The 22,413-nt window shown below is 41.8% G+C and overlaps 1 pseudogene; it reads left to right on the forward strand.

The window, feature by feature from the left end:
- The first annotated feature begins 1,268 nt into the window (after positions 1-1,268).
- Positions 1,269-12,433, forward strand: LOC133081703 (ferritin light chain-like; annotated as a pseudogene).
- Positions 12,434-22,413: the final 9,980 nt, after the last annotated feature.

A 22,413-nucleotide genomic window follows, 5' to 3' on the forward strand; every position in this document is an offset into this window, starting at 1 on the left:
CCGTAATAACAGATGACCTCATTGAACAGGACTTCCGTTTCTTGGAATTCATCTTAAGAAAATAAAGGATGTAATAAAATTACACTGTTCCTTTTATTATTTTAAATAAATAATTTTATTATTGCACAACATTGATTACTCTGTTGTTTAAAACTAGAGAAAACTAGAAACAATGAAAATGCTTACCAATTAAAAATTGTTTAAATAAATGGTCTTTCTTCTCCTAGCCTCGCCCCCTCCAGTCTATTTCCAACACAGCGGCCAACATCATCTTACAATTAAAATGTAATGACTTGAATGTTAACTTGACTTACTGTGGTGATCGTTTCACAGTATATACAAATATTGAATCATTATGTTGTACACCTGAAACTAATATAATGTTATATGTCAATTATACCTCAACAACAATAACAACATTTTAAGGCAATGACGATGGCCATGTCACTCCTGTGCTCAAAACACTCCAGTGGTTCCCCTCAATCAGGGTCAAAGCCAAATCTGTATCATGCTCTAGTGCACATTTTGCACAGTCTAGAGTTGCCATTTAAGTGGTTCTTCCTTGAGCAAGTGTATGTGCCCCAAGTAACCTTTCATCTTCACTTTAGACACAGAAGAGCCTAGGATCTTAGCTCCCTTGTAAAGGACATTCCATTTGATATTTGCCTTGACACCCTCCTACATACATTTTAAAACATATTTTCTCCAAAATTGTAATTATATTAGAGATACTGAGCAGAAAGCTGTTTTTCCCAATCACCACCAAGTGACTATCATCTCTCATCTGGACTATCGCAAAGCTTTCCACCCTAATTATTCTTCCTACTTAATTTATTCTCCACACTACATTTTTTTTTTCAAAAAAATGGTCATAATTTCCCCATGCTTAAAATGCCTTCCCATTTCTCTGCAAATGAAGATCCAAATTCCTGATGGTCAAGGTTCTAAAACAGTGCTATATAACAGAAATATATTGGGAACCATGTATTGAATTTTAAATTTCATAGTAGCCATATTTTTTCAAAAAGTTTCAAAATGGTAAAAATAATTTTAATACTATATTTAATTTTAGTCAATCTATCCAAAATATGATCATCTCAATATGTAATCAATAATTCAAGTAGATCTTAAATGTTATCACTACAAAAAAGATATAGTTATGTGAGGTGATTGATGTGTTAATGAACCTTACTGTGGTAATCATTTTGCAATATATATACAGTGCATCTCAAATTGGACAAGCCACATTTCACATGATTCACAGCCCCATGTGGCTAGGGGCCGCCATATTGGACAATGCAGCTCTACAACAGGGGTCCCCAACTGCCAGGCTGCGGACTGGCACAGCAGGAGGTGAGTGGCAGGCGAGCAAACAAAGCTTCATCTGCCGCTCCCCGTCACTCCCCATCGCTCCGCACTACCAGCTGAACCCCCCCCAACCCACCCCACCCCCGCCCATGGAAAAACTGTCTTCCATGAAAACGGTCCCTGGTGCCAAAATGGTTGGGGACAGCTGCTCTACAAGGTCAGGACTATGCCCACCTCTTCAGCCTTCTCAGGCTATAGACCTATTTAACCTTCAGGTACTCAAAAATCCAATTCTTTGAACTTTCCTAGTCCTTTATACATGTTGAGTTTTCATACAACAAATAATTTGAAAGAAGACAACCAAATTTTTTAATGGACAAAAGATTTGAATGAGGACTTCCCTGGTGGCGCAGTAGTTAAGAATCCGCCTGCCAATGCAGGGGACATGGGTTCGAGCCCTGGTCCAGGAAGATCCCACATGCCACAGAGCAACTAAGCCCATGTGCCACAACTACTAAGCCTGAGCCCTAGAGCCCGCGTGCCGCAACTACTGAGCCCGCATGCCTAGAGCCCGTGCTCCGCAAGAGAAGCCACCGCAATGAGAAGCCCGTGCGCTGCAACAAAGAGTAGCCCCCACTCGCCACAACTAGAGAAACTCCACGTGCAGCAAAGAAGACCCAATGCAGCCAAAAACTAAAAATTAAAAAAAATTAAAACTAAAATAAAGGTAGGAGATTCAAGATGGTGGAGGAGTAGGTGGACGTGTTCATCTCTCTTCAAGGATGCACCAGGAATACATCTATAGATGCAACAATTCTCACAGAACACCGGCTGAAAACTAGCAGAAGACCCTGGACACCGGAAAGGACTATAAAGATCCCTGCATAACTGGGTAGGATGGAAAAAAGGGAGGAGGACGAGAGCAAGCGGGATGGGACCTGCACCCTGGAGCAGGGGAGCTGAAGCAGAGGAGAGATTCCCGAATTCGGGAAAACCCCTCTCCTACAGGGAAATCAATTGGGACAGAAGGGAAGCATTTGAGGCTGTCGGAAGAGGGTGACGCGGCTGATCTGTGGCAGATGGGACAGAGTGAGAAATACACAGATGGTCCATACCACAGCCCTACGTGCCCCGGACTGGGATGTGTGTTCACAGGTGTGTAAGGGGGCTGGGAGCTGGTGTGTGGGGATTGGAGAACAGGCCCGGAGTGAGAACTGCTGTTGGCTGTGGGGAGATGGACTGAGGGGACGGGAGGGAATGCCTACAGAGGAAGACCGGACTGCCATGGAAGCAGGGCGCTACTGCTGAGTCACACACAGGGGGAGGAGTCACTACTGTAACTGCTCTCTCCCCACACGCCAGCACCTGACGATGACAATAAAAGAAGCCCACTCAGGGCTGGCTCTTAAGCGCCGGATGCCGAGCAATAAAAAAAGCCCCCTCAGAGCTGGCCCTCACGTGCCAGGTGCAGGGCCATAAAAAAAAAAAGTCTGGCCAGGGCTGGCCCTCATGCGACTTACGCCAGGCACCAGAAAAGGCCCTCACTGGACATATCTCTTGCGCCTGTGGCCGTTGGCTTCCCTGTGCATTTGATGCCGCTGGGGCTCCTGCGATCCAAGCCGTCATACCTTCTCTGCACCCTGTCCTCACAGGGGCAGACCCAAGAGCTCCAAGGCAGCCTCAGGACCAGACTCTTGTGGGTGGACCACACGCAGAGGTGGGGATAAAACCAAAGCTGAACCCCAGGGACAGGGTGACTAAGGAAGATCGAAAATCTTTCCATCAGCTGTACAAGCTACAGATTGAATCCCCGTGATCAGCTAGGTAGACCCTGCATCTATGAAAAATCTGAGTAGATAATGAGTGTTCCTGCAAATGAAAACGGCCTAGCTCTGGCAGCTGTGGACTTTAGGGGCAAGCACATGCAGAAATTGGGCCAGATCAGAGTCTGAGTGATGCCCTCAGGGCCCACAGCAGGTCCAGAGACCAGCCCAGAGGCAGAGGAGAGCCTTTTGGGGAGGCAGAGGTAGGCTGTGGCTCATGGTGTGTGCAAGGACACTTACAGCAGAGACCCCAGGGAAACATAGTTATTACTATTAATTTTATTATGTTTTGATTCATTCTGTTGTTGGGTCTGGCTCTTTTTTTTTGTTTTTTTTTTTTTGGTTTCTCTTTTTTTTTGTTGTTCATTTGTTGTTGTTTTAGTATTTTTTTTAATTTAGTCTTTTGGGATCTCCGTGTTTTATAACATATTTTTTTATGTATTTCTATTTTTACTTTGCTTTTCTGTTGTTCTGTGTTCTGTTCTCTTATTTTTTTCTTCTTTTTAATATACTTTTCTTCTTTTTTTTTAAAATATATGTCCATTTCTACTTTGCTTTTCTGTTGTCCTGTGTTTCTTCTCTTTTTACTTTATTTTATCATTATTTTTTTAAATCATTTTTATCGGTTTGTTCTGTTTCCTTGTTTTATTGTTCAGTTGGCACACTGCTTTGGTTTTGTTTTTAGATTATGTGTTTTTGTTAGTTTTAATCCTAATTGTTTTATTTCGTTTTTGAGTTCTTCTATTTGTCTGGTTGTTCTCTTCCTTTTTGTTTTACTTGGTTCTGTTTTTGTTTCTTTTACGTGTGTGTGTTTCCTTGTTTCTGTTTTTGTTTGTTTGATTTTGTTTTTACCACTTCTCTGGGGGTTTCGTTTGTCTTTTTTTTTTCTTTAATATATCTTCTCTTTTTTTTTTATATTTCTATTTCTACATTGCTTTTCTGTTGTTCTGTCTTCTTTCCCCTTTCTCTTTTTCTTTTTTTAATCATTTTTGTCGGTTTGTTTTGTTCCTTTGCTTCAATTCTTCAGTTGGCATTCTGCTTTGGTTTTGTTTTTTGTTTTTGTGTTTTTGTCAGCTTTCTTTTTAATTGTTTGATTTCGTTCTTGGGTTCTTTTGTTTGTCTGCTTGTTCTCTTACTTTTTGATTTATTTGGTTCTGTTTTTGTTTCTTGTGTGTGTGTGTGTGTGTGTGTGTGTGTGTGTGTGTTTCCTTGTTTCTGTTTGTTTGATTTTACTTTTTATCATTTGTCTGGGATTTTGTTAGTCTTCTTTTTTTTTTTAATCCCCTTTATTGCCAGGATGAGTGAATTGTGGGGTCTTGGTCCCTTGACCAGAAGTCAGGCCTGAGGCTCTGGGGTTGGAGCACCGAGTCCAGGACGCTGGATCACTAGAGAATTCCCAGCCCCAGGGAAGATTAACTGCCGAAAGCTCTCATGCAGGCCTCTATCTGAATCCAAGACCCGGCTCCACCCAACTGCCAGCAGCTCCCAGTGCTGGACGCCTCACACCAAACAACAAACAAGACAGGAACACAAACCCACGCATCAGCACACAGACTATCTAAAGTAATACTAAGCTCACAGACACCCCAAAACACACCACCTGACATGGCCCTGCTCCTCAGAGGGAAAAGACTCAGCTCCACCCACCAGAACACAGGCACCAGTCCCCCCCATCAAGAAGCCTACACAAGCCACTGGACCAACCTCACCACCGGGGGCAGAGAACAGAAGCAAGAGGAACTACGACCCTGCAGCCTGGGGAAAGGAGACCTCAAATACTGTAAATTAGACAAAATGAGAAGACAGAGAAATATCTTGCAGGCAAAGGGCAAGATAAAAACTCACAAGGCCAAATAAATGAAGAGGAAATAGGCAAACTACCTGAAAAAGAATTCAGAGTAATGATAGTAAAGATGATCCAAAATCTCGGAAATAGAATAGAGAAAATACAAGAAACGTTTAACAAGGACCTAGAAGAACTAAAGAGCAAATAAACAATGATGAACAACACAATAACTGAAATTAAAAATACTCTAGAAGGAATCAATAGCAGAATAACTGAGGCAGAAGAACGGATAAGTGACCTGGAAGATAGAATGGTGGGAATAACTGCCACAGAGCAGAATAAAGGAAAAAGAATGAAAAGAATGGAGGACAGTCTCAGAGACCTCTGGGACAACATTAAACGTACCAACATTCGAATTACAGGGGTCCCAGAAGAAGAAGAAAAAAAGAAAGGGTCTGAGAAAATATTTGAAGAGATTATAGTTGAAAACTTCCCCAACATTTGAAAGGAAATAGTCAATCAAGTCCAGGAGCACAGAGAGTCCCATACAGGATAAACCCAAGGAGAAACACGCCGAGATACAAAGTAATCAAACTAACAAAAATTAAACACAAAGAAAAAATATTAAAAGCAGCAAGGGAAAATCAACAAATAACATACAAGGGAACTCCCATAAGGTTAATGGCTGATCTTTCAGCAGAAACTCTACAGGCCAGAAGGGAGTGGCAAGATATATTTAAAGTGATGAAAGGAAAAAACCTACAACCAAGATTACTCTACCCAGCAAGGATCTCACATTCAGATTACACAGAGAAATCAAAAGCTTTACAGACAAGCAAAAGTTAAGAGAATTCAGCACCACCAAACCAGCTTTACAACAAATGCTAAAGGAACTTCTCTAGGCAGGAAACACAAGAGAAGGACAAGACTTACAAAAACAAACCCAAGACAATTAAGAAAATGGTAATAGGAACATACATATCAATAATTACCTTAAATGTAAATGGATTAAATGCCCCAACCAAAAGACACAGACTGGCTGAATGGATACAAAAACAAGACCCGTATATATGCTTGCTGTCTACAAGAGCCCCACTTCAGACCTAGGGACACATACAGACTGAAAGTGAGGGGATGGAAAAAGATATTCCATGCAAATGGAAATCAAAAGAAAGCTGGAGTAGCAATTCTCACATCAGACAAAATAGACTTTAAAATAAAGACTATTACAAGAGACAAGGAAGGACACTATATAATGATCAAGGGATCAAGCCAAGAAGATGTAACAATTGTAAATATCTATGCACCCAACATAGAAATACCTCAATACATAAGGCAAACACTAACAGCCATAAAAGGGGAAATCGACAGTAACACAATAATAGTAGGGGACTTTAACACCCCATGTACACCAATGGACAGATCATCCAAACAGAAAATAAATAAGGAAACACAATCTTTAAATGACACATTAGACCATATGGACTTAATTGACACTTACAGGGCATTCCATCCAAAAACAACAGGATACACTTTCTTCTCAAATGCATATGGAACATTATCCAGGATAGATCACATCTTGGGTCACAAATCAAGCCTCGCTAAATTTAAGAAAATTGAAATTGTATCAAGCATCTTTTCCAACCACAACACTGAGACTAGATATCAATTACAGGAAAAAAAAACTGTAAAAAAAAAAATACAAACACGTGGAGGCTAAACAATACGTTACTAAACAACCAAGAGATCACTGAAGAAATCAAAGAGGAAATCAAAAAATACCTAGAAACAAATGACAATGAAGACACGACGACCCAAAACCTATGAGATGCAGCAAAAGCAGTTCTAAGAGGGAAGTTTATAGCAATACAATTCTACCTTAAGAAACAAGAAACATCTCAAATAAACAACCTAACCTTACACCTAAAGCAATTAGAGAAAGGAGAACAAAAACAACCCCCCAAAGTTAGCAGAAGGAAAGAAATCATAAAGATCAGATCAGAAATAAATGAAAAAGAAATGAAGGAAACAATAGCAAAGATCAATAAAACTAAAAGCTGGTTCATTGAGAAGATAAACAAAATTGATAAACCATTAGCCAGACTCATCAGGAAAAAAAGGGAGAACACTCAAATCAACAGAATTAGAAATGAAAAATCAGAAGTAACAACTGACACCGCAGAAATACAAAGGATCATAAGAGACTACTACAAGCAACTACATGTCAATAAAATGGACAACGTGGAAGAAATGAACAAATTCTTAGAAAAGTACAACTTTCCAAGACTGAACCAGGAAGAAATAGAAAACATGAACAGACCAATCACAAGCACTGAAATTGAAACTGTGATTAAAAATCTTCCAACAAACAAAAGCCCAGGGCCAGATGGCTTCATAGGCAAATTCTATCAAACATTTAGAGAAGAGCTAACACCTATCCTTCTCAAACTCTTCCAAAATATAGTAGAGGGAGGAACACTCCTAAACTCATTCTACGAGGCCACCATCACCCTGATACCAAAACCAGACAAAGATGTCACAAAAAAAGAAAATTGCAGGCCAATATCACTGATGAACATACATGCAAAAATCCTCAACAAAATACTAGCAAACAGAATCCAACAGCACATTAAAAGGATCATACACCATGATCAAGTGGGGTTTATCCCAGGAATGCAAAGATTCTTCAATATATGCAAATCAATCAATGTGATACACCATATTAGCAAATTGAAGAATAAAAACCATATGATGATCCCAATAGATGCAGAAAAAGCTTTTGACAAAATTCAACACCCATTTATGATAAAAAAAAAAAAACTCTCCAGAAAGTGGGCATAGAGGGAACCTACCTCAACATAAAAAAAAGCCATATATGACAAACCCACAGCCAAAGTCATTCTCAATGGTGAAAAACAAAAAGCATTTTCTCTAAGATCAGAAACAAGACAAGGTTGCCCACTCTCCCCACTATTATTCAACATAGTAGTGGAAGTTTTAGCCATGGCAATCAGAGAAGAAAAAGAAACAAAAGGAATCCAAATTGGAAAAGAAGAAGTAAAACTGTCACCGTTTGCAGGTGACATGATACTATACATAGAAAATCCTAAAGATGCCAGCAGAAAACTACTAGATAGAGCTAATCAATGAATTTGGTAAAGTTGCAGGATACGAAATTAATGCACAGAAATCTCTTGCATTCCTATATACCAACAACGAAAAATCAGAAAGAGAAATTAAAGAAACACTCCCATTTACCACTGCAACAAAAAGAATAAAATACCTAGGAGTAAACCTACCTAAGGAGGCAAAAGACCTGTATGCAGAAAACTATAAGACACTGATGAAAGAAATCAAAGAGGATACAAACAGATGGAAAGATATACCACGTTCTTGGTTCAGAAGCATCAACATTATGAAAATGACTATACTACCCAATGCAATCTACGGTTTCAATGCAATCCCTATCAAACTACCAACGGCATTTTTCACAGAACTAGAACAAAAAATTTTACAATTTGTATGGAAACACAAAAGACCCCAAATAGCCAAAGCAATCTTGAGAAAGAAAAACGGAGCTGGAGGAATCAGACTCCCTGACTTCAGACTATACTACAAAGCTACAGTAATCAAGACAATATGGTACTGGCACAAAAACAGAGACATAGATCAATGGAACAGGATAGAGAGCCCCAAAATAAACCCACGCACCTATGGTCAATTAATCTACAACAAAGGAGGCAAGAATATACAATGGAGAAAAGACAGCCTCTTCAATAAATGGTGCTGGGAAAACTGGACAGCTACATGTAAAAGACTGAAATTAGAACACTTTCTATATTTAGATATATAGATCAATGGAACAGGATAGAAAGCCCAGCGATAACCCCACGCACATATGGTCACCTTATCTTTGATAAAGGAAGCAAGAATATACAATGGAGAAAAGACAGCCTCTTCAATAAGTGGTGCTGGGAAAACTGGACAGCTACATGTAAAAGAATGAAATTAGAACACTCCCTAACACCATACACGAAAATAAACTCAAAATGGATTAGAGACCTAAATGTAAGACTGGACACTATAAAACTCTTAGAGGAAAATATAGGAAGAACACTCTCTGACATAAATCACAGCAAGATCTTTTTGATCCACCTCCTACAGTAATGGAAATAAAAACCAAAATAAACAAACGGGACCTAATGAAACTTAAAAAGCTTTTGCACAGCGAAGGAAGCCACAAACAAGACGGGAAGACAACCCTCAGAATGGGATTAAATATCTGCAAGTGAAGCACCTGACAAAGGATTAATCTCCAAAATATATAAACAGCTCATGCAGCTCAATATCAAAAAAACAAACAACCCAATCCAAAAATGGGCAGAAGACCTAAATAGACATTTCTCCAAAGTAGACATACAGATTGCCAACAAACACACGAAAAGATGCTCAACATCACTAATTATTAGAGGAATGCAAATCTAAACCACAATGAGGTATCACCTCACATCGGTCAGAATGGCCATCATCAAAAAATCTACAAACAATAAATGCTGGAGAGGGTGTGGAGAAAAGGGAACCCTCTTGCACTGTTGGTGGGAATGTAAATTGATACAGCCACTATGGAGAACAGTATGGAGGTTCCTTAACAAACTAAAAATAGAACTACCCTATGACCCAGCAATCCCACTACTGGGCATATACCCTGAGAAAACCATAATTCAAAAAGATACATGTGCCCCAATGTTCATTGCAGCTCTATGTACAATAGCCAGGACATGGAAGCAACCTAAGTGTCCATCAACAGATGAATGGATAAAGAAGATATGGCACATATATACAATGGAATATTTCTCAGCCATAAAAAGGAACGAAATTGAGTTATTTGTAATGAGGTGAATGGACCTAGAGTCTGTCATACAGAGTGAAGTAAGTCAGAAAGAGAAAAACAAATACCATATGCTAACGCATATATATGGAAACTAAAAAAACGGAACTGATGAACCTAATGGCAGGGCAGAAATAAAGACGCAGATGTAGAGAATGGACTTGAGGACACAGTGGGGGAAGGGGAAGCTGGGACGAAGTGACAGAGTAGCACTGACGTATATACACTACCAAATGTAAAATGGATGGCTAGTGGGAAGCTGCTGCATAGCACAGGGAGATCAGCTCAATGCTTTGTGATGACCTAGAGTGGTGGGATAGGGAGGGTGGGAGGGAGGCTCAAGAGGGAGGGGCTATGGGGATACGTGTATACATATAGCTGATTCACTTTGTTGTACAGCAGAAAATAACACAACACTGTAAAGCATTTATACTCCAATAAAGATTTTTAAAAAGTTATTAAAAAAATTTTTGAATGACATTTCACCAAAGGAGATACACCAATGGCCAGTAAGCAGATGAATGATACTCAACAGTCATTAGGAAAATACAAATCAAAACCAAAATGAGATACCACTTCACATCTACTAGAATGATTATAATTAAAAAGCAGAGGGTGGGAGGGAGGTCCAAGAGGGGATATATGTATTCATATAGCTGATTCACTTCACTGTACAGCAGAAACACAACATTGTAAAGCAATTATACTCCAATAAAAAAAAAAGACAATAACAAGCGTAGATGAGAATGTGAAGAAACTGGAACTCTCATATATTGCTGGCAGGATTGTAAAATTGTTCACCATTTTACAATGGAAAACAGTCTGACAGTTTCTTAAAATGTGCAACATAGTCACCATAAGACCCCACAATTCCACTTTTAGGTATCTACCCAAGAAAATGAATGAAGACATATGTCTACACAAGACAGATGTCCATACCAGCCTTATAGAAGCAACCCAAATGTCCATCAACTGGTAAAAGGATAAACAAAATGTGGTCTAGCCATACAATGCAATACCATTCAGCAATAAAAAGAACAAAGTACTGATCCATGCTACAACATGGATGAACCTCAAAAACATCATGCTAAGTGAAAAAGATACAGAAGGACACATACTGTATAATTCCATTTTTATGACATGTCTAGAAAAGGAAAATCTATAGAGACAGAAAGTAAATAAATGGTTGCCTAGGGTGGGGCATGGGGATGGAGGATGGTTGCAAATGGGCACAGGGACCTTTTGGGAGTAATGGAAACGTTCTAAAATTGGGTCATGGTGATGGTGGCACAACTGTATAAAATTACTACAAATTATTGAATTGTACACATGAGTGAATTTTATGGCATAAAATACACATCTCAATAAAGTTATTTTTAAGAAAAATGAAATATTCACAAGAATTAAAAAATAAACTTGAGGCAGTGCACGCGGCGGTCCCGTGGATCTGTCTCTTGCTTCCACAGTGTTTGGACAGAACAGACCCAGAGACACCCCTTCCTCCAGCCCCCGACCACCCTCCAACCTTTTTTTCCAGTCGTAACCTTCAGACCCAATCACTCAGCTATCCTTGGCCTCCGGACCAGCCAACACCATTTTCTGAGCTTAGCTCCTTATTATCCATCAACCATGAGCTCCCAGATTCATCAGAATAATTCCATCCAGGTGGAGGCCGCCATCAACCGCCTGGTCAACATGCATCTGCGGGCCTCCTGCACCCACCTCTCTGGGCTCCTATTTCCACTGCAGTGATGTGGTTCCGGAGGGCCTGGGCCACTTTTTCTGTGAATTTGAGACAGGCTGGGACCTGGGCTCTGGGACCCTTTGCTGTGCTGGCACCTGGACAAACGTCTCCTCGAGCAACAAAATACAAAGAAACTACAAGGGACTAAAATTGACCGCGTGCGTGTGCAGTTGGGACAACTTATGAACAATAAGATATAAAAAGACCAAAACCCAACTGCCACTTCTGAAGAGCTGGGAGCAAAAGCAGGGTACTGTGCACGATCCCTGCACGTGGCACCACCAAGTGGTGGGCATATCACCTAAGCCACCCCTACGGCCGGACCCCTGGACCCGCCCCTACCCTCACTCCATTTAAGGCTCCCCCTCAGGGAGGGGGAGCGAGCAGGGTAGCCTGTTACCAGTTTTCCCTCCCTCGTGCTGCAGCATGAATACCAATAAAGCCTTGCCTGAATTTCTTGTCTGGCCTCTTATCAACTTCTATTGATGAAACAGTCTGAGAACCCAGGTCGGTAACAAGTTAGCCAAGGAGAAGCACGAGAGCGCCCAGCACCTCTTGAAGATGCAAAACCAGCCCTCCAGTCGTGCCCTCTTCCAGGACGCGCAGAAGCCGTCCCAAAAGGAGTGGAATAAAACCCAGGACGCTATGGAAGCCGCCATTCTCATGGAGAAGAACCTGAACCAGGCCCTTTTGGATCCGCATGCCCTGGGTTGTGCCCGCATAGACCCCCACCTCTGTGACTTCCTGGAGAGCCGCTTCCTAGATGAGCAGGTAAAACTCATCCAGAAGATGGCAACCACCTGACCAACCTCCGCAGGCCGGCTGGTCCCCAGGTGGGGCTGGGCGAGTCTCTCTTCGAAAGGCTCACCCTCCAGCACGACTAGGAGCGTCCAGAGCCCAGCGGTTTTGAGGAGCCCCTTTGGTGTCAGGGCGTCTGCCTGAAGCCCCTCTCTGCAGCCACTAGGCAGCTTTTTAACTACTCTGGAGCCCTCTCCCAAGCCTTGGACCAAATGGAAACAATAAAGCTTTTTGCAGCAAAACAAAAAACAACTTGAATGTTTACATCGCGCTGTAAATGTTTCATACCTTTTATATTCCCAGCCTCCTCCCACCAGATGGTTAAGTTCCACGCAGGGCCTCAGACAGCTGTTGAATATATTGTGGATAAACTGCTTGGGTAATTTCAAAAAGATCACAGATACTTAAAAGTTTTTAAAAATCCTACTCAGCAATAAAACACACCAGAACAGCAACCACTGAGTACATACTATGTGATTCCATTTATAAAGTTCTAGAACAGCTAAAACTAGAAATCTTAACAATGGTTTCCTGGGGCAGTGGGGGGCAGGCATTGAGGGGGAAGGGGTACAAGGGAACTCTCACGGGTGATGGAAATGTCCTATATGCTAACCGGAATAGCAGTTATATAAGTGTACATTTGTCAAAATTCATCAAACTGTACACTTAAAATCAGTGCATGTTGTATACAGATTATATCTCAATTTAAAAATGTGAATACCTCTGGTAAAAAATAAAATTAAAAAAATTATTTAATAAAGCAAGCCTCCTAGTTCTTTAGTAGGAAATGCAAGGCTTTCCATGGTCTGGTCCCTGCGTGCCACTCCAAACTCACTTCCAGAAACTTGCCCCACTGCCCTCCCCAAACTGCCCCCCCTAAGCCCATCCCCACAAACCCTGGGCTCCAGTCTTATTGAACTGCTGGCATTTCCCCAAATATACCGTGTCCATCCATGCCTCTGTGCCCTCCCTTTCTGAAACTCCTTCCCGCTCCCTGAACCTCCTTCCCCCTCCTTGACAGCTGGGCACCTAATGATTTTGCAAAACTTCGTAAAGTTGAGTTGCCAGTGGGCACTAGAGATCTTTTTGGGTGATGGAGCCATTCTAAAACTGGGTTGTGGTGATAACTGCACAACTCTGTAAACTGACTGACATTCATTGAATTATACACTTAAAACAAGAGGCTTTTATAGTATGGTATGTAAATTAAACCCCAATCAAGTTATTTAAAAAAAAAATTTCACAACATATGTAAATCAAACCACCATGCTGTATGCTTTTAAACTTATGAAGTGGTGTCTGTGTGTCAATTTCTCAATAAAATTGGAAAAGAAAACAAAAACTTAGCTCAAAGATAACCCCTCTGTGAAGATCTTCCTTTCCCCTCCCAAATCCCCAAACCAAACACCTATTTTCTCTGTCATACCCAGCTGTACTCTGTACCTACTCCTGTGAAAGGCCTCCACGCTTCAGTGCACTTTTTTCTCTAAATGTCTTTCTCTCCTCAGACTCCGAAGTCCCTGCGGGCGCTGCCTTAACCAAGCTTTTGTCACCCATGCCTAACACCACACCTGGCACCTAAAGCAACTTAATTGCTGCTTATTGGATAAACGTGTTGCCTTTTAACTTCATAATTCCTTGTACTATTGCAAAATTAAGCCTAAGAATTGGGTACTGGTTATTTGACAGGTGTGGCTTTGGCTCTCTCGAACTCATGAGTGTTGCTGGTAGAAACACAGCAAAGCATACCCACAGCGTGCTTAGTTGTGATTCTTGCCCTTGGATTTGCACTTCACCCCATCTGGACTCCCCCTACTCCTACCTGCACTTAAAATACCCAGTTCATTTACATAGACCTAAAAGCCTGTCAAGAACAGAATTTGGAGAACACCATCCAGTCTCACCAACTTGAATTCGTTGGCCCACAGTTTGGTTAGCAGTAGCCCTGCAGGCTTCAGAGTGTCTTAGAAACCAGACTATGTTCTGATTCTTAGCTTTCTTGTCCTAATGAGGTCATCCTAATTTCACTGCAAACCCTTGAAAGGAGTGTTGGCCCCAAGTCTTCCCCAGGCAGCAGGCACTGTTTCTGGATCGTGTGAGATATTCCAGGCAAGCGAGGAGAGCACTGGATTTTAGGTCAATGGCCCTGAGCACAAGCCCAGCCCTGCCCATCGCTACCCATGTGACCCAAGGGAGCCGCTGAACCGTTCTAAGGTGCGGCTTCGGCTTCTGCAAAAGCAGGTTTAATAACAACTGCCCGTTTCAACTTACCAAGTAACCCTGCACACCGAGAGAGGCAGCGTATGAGAATGTGCTCTTTAGTTTAAAATGCTCCACGGGTCCAGAGTTGCTAATCACCGCCTTCCTTGCTGGTTTTCTTTTGCTCTTTGCCCTAACGTGTCATTAGTCCACTGGGATCTGCAAATTATCCCCCAGTTACTGTAGAACAAAGAACCACTTGATCCCCTTCAATGCAACTGGAGAAATGTACACGGAGTAAAGTCTGGATAAAGGGCTTCCCCAAGTGTCTCGAATGACCTTTCTCCAACAGCTGATCATAGTAGCTTGATTTAAAATAAAGTGTGTTATTGCTAGGTCAGCACAAAATCTAAGGGATGACATGTCTTCTCGTGTTTATACTCTTCCTGTATTTTTTTCCAATTTTCCACAAAGAACAGATATTGCTATTACATTTAGGGAAAAGTGTTGTTTTTTAAAAAAGAAAAAACTTTAATGCTGATTCTATTTTGGACCAACCATATATAGCTAATACTTTCAAAATACTTACTTAGTAGGAGGCCCTATTAGAAGAACTTTGTATATATTATCCTCTTGACAACTCTATGAGGTAGGTGTTATTATTTCACTCCATTTCACAGATGAGGAAACAGAGGCACAAAGGTGAAGCAATCTACCCAGGGTCACACAACTAGTAAGCGATGGAACTGGGATTTGAACCCCAGCACTTGGGTGTCGGAGTTCATGCTTTTGACTAGTATTCCAGGGGGAAAGAATGTGAGTGACTGGTATTACCATCTACCGTGGCTCTAAGAGTCCAATTACACAAGCAGGCTCTCTCAGAAGAAATCAGTGCTCTACTAGACTATGGAATCCTGAAGGCAAAAACAATGTCTTATTCATCTGTGTTTCTGTACAGCTTTTGCTGCGTAACACAGCCCAAAACTTAAGTACTTAAAAACCACAACCATCAATTTCACTCACAATTCTATGGGTTGGCATTTGGGCCGGACCTTTCTTTGCTGGTCTTCCGCCATGCTTAGCTGAGCCATGTCAATTAACTGCTGCTCTGCTAGACGTCCCTGCTTCTGGAAGTCGGCTGGCTGTCAGATGGGGCAATAGAAGCCCCCGGTCACAGGTCTCTGATCATACAGCGGTCTAGCCTAGGCTTCCTCACATGGTGGCGGTGGCAGAGCCCCAAGAGCCTCAAGAGTGGATAAGCCCCAGTGAGCAAGAGCTTTTCAGGTTTCTGCTTACATCACATTTGCTATTGACCTACTGGCCAAAGCAAATCACACGGCCAAGCCCAGAGTCAGTGTGGGAGGGGCCCACCCAAAGGCATGAATGCAGAGGGGTACATAATCTGTGGCCATTTATGCAATCTCCCAACATCTCCATAACTAAACACAGAACTTAGTAAAGAGTAGGCACAAAATAAATGCTTACTGAACTGAATGCTATCTGCCCTTCGTGAAAAACCAAAACAAGACCAACCATCTCTTCCCTCTCTACATGAAGGACGCCATATTACGCAGATGGAAAAGGCTGACTGACACCTCCTCGCAAAGGAGCACCTCACCCTGGGGGATGGAGCCTACCACTTGATGGTTACCTCCCAACAGAGGGTCTTCTCAGCCCTTGGGGTGAGGGGTGTGTTCTTACTGGGGGCTGCTTCCCTAGAGCTCTTAGAATCCCAGGACTTGCTCTCGTCAATGGTTCCACCAAGTTTCCCAAGGGACCTTCCCTTCTCCCACAGCTTCTGTGGGGTCCCTCAGGGATACCTCCCTAAAGCTGCTCCAATTAGCATTGCTGCTTGCCCTCTAGCGGTTCCCTAAAGTTCTGCAATCCTTTGAAGAAAAGTGCTCAAAGCTTTCTACAAGGGCACCAGAAGAAACGATTGTGTTTCAGGTCAGTACTTTCCAATAGGGGGCGATACTTCCCCCATGGGATATTTGGCAGTGTCTAGACATTTTTGGTTATCACCACTGGAGGAAGGGTGCTGGCATCTAATGGGTAGAGGCCAGGGATGCGCTAAACATCCTATAATGCACAGGACAGTCCCCACAGCAAAGAATGATCCAGTTCAAAATGTCAATAGCCATGTTTGAGAAACCCTGCCTAAGTTCAGAGGGAGCCCTTCTTCATCCTAAGGATGCACCCACTGCCCCACCTGGGGTTGTTACATGACTGGATCCATCACCCCCTCTGAGAAGAATCACCCTCTAGGCAATAATGCTAAATTTTCTCTCTGCAACTTAAGTCTCAGGAATGGTTCATGGGGCACCCCATAATTCCCCAGGTTAGACCGACCAACTAAGATCTAAATGGGAGCTTGGTTACATGCAAGATGATCTTATTGTCTCTTCCTATTATCTATGCTCAATCCTACTGATTCTGGGAGCAATTTTCTCAAAAAAAGAGAAGTGCTTAAAGGTTTTTATTGTGAGCCAGTTAAATAGCCTCAGGAAAGAAAAATGGCTTCCTATGGAGACGAGCATTGTGGGACTTCTGTGTGAACCACCCAAACCCTTTGATAAAATGCACATGAGTTGCAAGGAATAGATGACAGGCATTCAGTTTTAACAAAATGACACTTGTTCCACGGAGGAAGAGAATTTCTTACTGTCAGAGAGAACACCAAGATCCGAGGGAATAAAGCTACACAGACACTGATTGCTATGGCAGCTCCATGTACAAAAGCGCCAGGAAATGAAAGCCTTGATTCTAGTAGCCCATCTCACTGTGGCATTTTAGCAATGCTGATTAGAAGAGAGGAGCTGACATTTCCCTAGCATGAAAGATAAACTAAAATTTACCCAGGGAATTTACTTCTGAAGTTTTCACAGAAGAATTCTAAAGGTGCTTTTTATTAACCCTGGACTTTATTCCTTGCCTGTTCACTTTCTTAGACTCCGGTATGCTAGTAGCTAGGGACATCCTCCTCGCTCATTCCCTGGAGCTCCTCATTCAAGAGTGAGGCAGGGATGGGACTTCCCTGGTGGTCCAGTTGTTAAGACTCCGTGCTTCCAATGCAGGGGGCGTGGGTTCCATCCCTGGTCAGGGAACTAAGATCCCACGTGCCGTGCAGCATGGCCAATAAATAAATAAATAAATAAATATTTAAATGTAATATTTTTTAAAATAAATAAAATTTTTAAAAATAATTTTTAAAAATTAAAAAAAAGTGAGGCAGGGAGAGGAAGAAGGCAGTGAGGGTCCATGGCTCCAGCTACTCTTTGTTTTACTTAAAACCCTTTCTTTCTCCACTTCTTCCCAGGTCCTGAGGCTTCTGAACACCCTCCTCCCCCTGCCCTCCATCTCCACCTCCTCTCTTCTTCCTCCTGTTTCCCTCACCCCCGCCTCTGGACCCCAGAGTCCCTGGAGGGCAGATGGGGACTAACAGGAATCCCAGGCATGGGGTGGAGATATGGCCAGTGCTGGGGGGAAGGTACATCACTCCTTCCACACCCCACAGGGTTTGCGGTGTGGCTCAAAATAGGATTTGGAACAAAAGGCCCTCTACCCTGGTCATTCTCCTGATACAAGGCCAGTTCTGGGATTTAGACTCATCCAAGGAAGAGCCAGGAGTCCGTCCCCAGCCCCCTGCATTGTGAACCCAGCTTCCTATGTGGGCCTCATCCTCTAGCATCCTCTAAGCTAGCTGCTACCTGTGACTGCCTAGACTTCTCCAGGTAAGCCGCGGAGCAGCAGGAAAGTGTGCCCAGGAGTTTCTCAAGCAAAGTTCCCCTTCGGGTTCCTGATTAGGATCCCACCGCTACTGGTTCTTATGCCAAAGTCCTCTCACTTCAGAGGAGAAACTTTAAGGAACTGTGAGGCTGGGCTCTCCATCCAGGCCGGGAACCACTTTCGGCTGAACACCATTAATTTCCATTCTGTCACAGTGGAGTCAGAATCTGTGTCGAGTGGCATTATGGAGTGTAAAGGATAGAGACAGCTGACATGCTGGGACAAAAGGGTTGGCCCAAATGTACGTTGAAAAAAACATGAGCTTTTGAGTCATAAGGTTCTTTATTAAGTGCCTATTCTGTACTAGTCACTGAACTAAGCACTTTATATATTTTTTCCCACAGGCTGTGTGACTTTGGGCAAGGTGGTTAACTTCTCTGTTTCTGTTTGCATCGTCAGACAGAAATAGCTACCTTGCAGAGTTGTTCTGAGGACTACTTGAAACAGCATGTGGAAAGTTCCTGGCATGTGGTAGCTATCTTAGTCAGCTCAAGCTGCCATAACAAAATACCATGGACTGAGTGGCTTAAATAACAGACATTTATTTTCTCAAAGTTCTGGAAACCACGAAGTCCAGTACTGGCTGATTTGGTTCCTGGTGAGAGCTCTCTTCTTGAGTTGCAGGTAGTCAACTCCTCACTATGTCCTCACATGGCCTTTCTTCAGTGCATGTGTGCAGAGAGGGAGAGAGCTCTCTCTCTCTCTCTCTCTCTCTTTCTTCCTCTTCTTATAAAGCCACTAATCCTATCATGAGGGCTCCACCCTCTTAATCTAATGTAACCCTAATCACCTCACAAAGACTCCATCTCTAAATACCATCACTTTGGGGGTTAGGGCTTCAACATATGAATTTTGGGGAGACACAAACATTCAGTACATAACAGTAAGCAGTAGGCATTAAGTAAGTGGTAGCTGTTATTACCACTAAATTATTATTAACAAAACAGGTACTGACACTCAGGAAACAGCTACAATGACACGGCTTTGTCTAAAACAAAGGAAATCTCTTGAGCACCCACTCACCTAAATTGGTACTGGCAGAAAGTAAAGCATCACTTTCTTAGTGCCCTTTCTCAGGCTCCCAGTGCTGGAGCAGAGCCAAGCTATTTCTCCTTGCTGAATCTTGAGGTTTCTGGTGAAGCAGGGTCCCTCATCACTGGTTGAGCACCATTGATCTGGGCAGGCTGCAGCTGTGCCATGATCATTTCCACCATCTACTGTGCATTAACCACGATCATTTCCACCATCTACAGTGCATTCTCTGTGGTCCTCCCACATCTAAAGTGCTACATTCCTATGTGTTCTGCTTTTTTCCAGTTGTGGAACTTGCAATCCTGGTTGCTCTTCCTTCTTCTGAGGATCCACAGCACCCAGGATCAAGCTTCCCTCCTCTTGGTTAATTTCCAAAATACACAAATAGCTCATACAACTCAATTAAAAAAAAAAATCAAAAAATGGGCAGAAGACCTAAATAGACTCTTCTCCAAAAAAGACATACAGATGGCCAACAGGCACATGAAAAGATGCTCAATATCAGTAATTATTAGAGAATGCAAAGCAAAACTACAATGAGGTATCACCTCACACTAGTCAGAAGGGCTATCATCAAAAATTCTACAAATAATAAATGCTAGAGAGGGTGTGGAGAAAAGGGAACCTTCCTACACTGTTGGTGGGAATGTAAATTGGTGCAAACACTATGGAAAACACTATGGAGGTTTCTCAAAAAACTATAAATAGAACTACCATATGATCCAGCAATTCCACTCCTGGGTATATATCCAGAAAAGATGAAAACTCTAATTTGAAAAGATACATGCACCCCAATGTTCATAGCAGCACTATTTACAATAGCCAAGACATGGAAGCAACCTAAGTGTCCATCAACAGATGAATGGATAAAGAAGATGTGGTATATATATATATATATACAATGGAACATTACTCAGCCATAAAAAAGAATGAAGTATCGTCATTTGCAGCAACATGGGATGGACCTAGAGAATGTCATACTAAGTGAAGGAAGTCAGACAAAGACAAATATTATATGATGTCACTTATATGTGGAATCTAAAAAAATACTACAAATGAATCTATGTACAAACCAGAAACAGACATAGAAAACAAACTTACGGTTACCAAAGGGGAAAGGGAGAGGGGGAAGAATAAACTAGGAGTATCCTAATTGTTTAACAGATACACACTACTATATATAAAGTAGATAAGCAACAAGGATTTACTGTATAGCACAGGGAACAATGTTTAATATCCTGTAATAACCTATAATGGGAAAGAATCTGAATATACTGAATATATATAACTGAATCATTTTGCTGTACACCTGAAACTAACACAATATTGTAAAGCAACTACACCTCAATAAAAAAGAAAAAAAGATGTACCAGTGGGGAAGAGCAAAAAACAAAAGCAAAACAAAAAAGAAAGATTCTCCCCTCTTTAAACCTCTAAGCAGAAGTCTCCACCCTCCACGTCCTCGCATTCTTTGATAGTCCAACCCAGTTGTAGGTTGTCTTCAGGGCAGCTTTCACACCTCCCAGTAAATTCTTCCTTTTTCATACTGAGAAGGGTGAAAAGTATGTTTATTTCTATCTTGGTGAATCTTCAAGCAAATAAGTCAAAAATTAATTTCTCAATTATTTTCTACATGATTTTCAAAAGGACATTTGCTGATGGAGATAAGATGCTATAAAATTTCAACAAATTCAGTTAAAGGGGAACTAAGCATCCTCATTTGTTTTCATGGATATGGAATATGGACTTTCCTAAGTTCTTAGAGGCCATTTAATCAATACTCTCAGATGAAATATTAAATTCTCTCTGTCAGTTACACTTTTTACCCCATCAAATGCAAGCAGAATGTCTGATGAAAAGAACATCAAGCTAGACCTCAAAAAATCTGGGCTCTGGACCAAACTCAGTCTCTATTGGGGGTTTCGTCTTCCTCGTCTTTAAGGTTCCTTTCATCATGAGCATTCTGCGTTGCTTTAAGAAAATTTCCTGAACTCCAAAGTGGTTACAACATTTAAACATGGCGTTCTGTTCTACAGTGAGCCCCCTTTCCAAATGTCCACTGTATTTCAAAGAGCAGAGAGAACCATCACTAACCATTTAATCCAGCAAACACTGATAGAGTGCCAACAGAATTCTTGATAGGTTCAAATATTTCAAAATTCCCTGAGCACCCACTGGCTTGAACCCTTAACCAAGCTTATGTGAAATACACTCCTCTGATTTACCATTGCATTCTTAGGCATCGGTCTTCTGCTGTTGAACCACAGTGGAAAAGGGATAAAATTTCAATACAGAGAGACTAAAGTTTACTGTCTTTGAGGCAAATATTGCCCCCTGTTTTATCACCCAAACATAATATATAATCTTTGGGCTGAAAAGTGAAAATGGGGCACAAAAGTGAAGGCTATATGGTGGAAATGTGATCTATGCATTCTGATATAAAGCAGAAGACGGTATCTGGCATAAATCCTCTCATGCCTCTCCTACAGCGTGCAAGAATCTGGGGAACAGAAGAGTGTGCTACTTCAGACTCCCATTTATCTTATGTGGAAAACAGGGATAAAATTGTGGGCCTCAAAAGGAAGTTGTCAAAATGAAAATATATTCAAATCAGAAAGATTTATTGAGCATCTAGCCTGTGTCCCACGCCGTGCAGGGCCAAGAGGAAACAGATCGCAGCCTCTGTTCTCTTGACACAAGCAGGACTGAGCAAATCTTTGCAGGTGCCATGAAGGATTCATTTGCACCAAAGAATTTGTGAAAATTTTACTGATTGTCTCCAGAGGAAATCAATAAGGAATTTCCATTGCATAGCACACAATACTGTCCTAAAAAATATTGATTTTTTTATTCCTATAAATAACTCTTCCCACATCTCTTCTCTGAGCCATGTAATTCCACGTTCTTCTTCCTCCATCTTGGACACCACAACCCACCCTACTTGTGTGAAGATTTTAGCCCTGTCCTGGCTTCTCTCTTCAGTCTCATGTATCCCACCCAATAGTGTGATTGTAAGCTTCTTGAAGTGGTTTATACTGAAGTAGCAAAA

The sequence above is a fragment of the Eubalaena glacialis genome, chromosome X, assembly GCF_028564815.1.
Source record: "Eubalaena glacialis isolate mEubGla1 chromosome X, mEubGla1.1.hap2.+ XY, whole genome shotgun sequence".
NCBI classification, from domain to species: Eukaryota; Metazoa; Chordata; class Mammalia; order Artiodactyla; family Balaenidae; genus Eubalaena; species Eubalaena glacialis.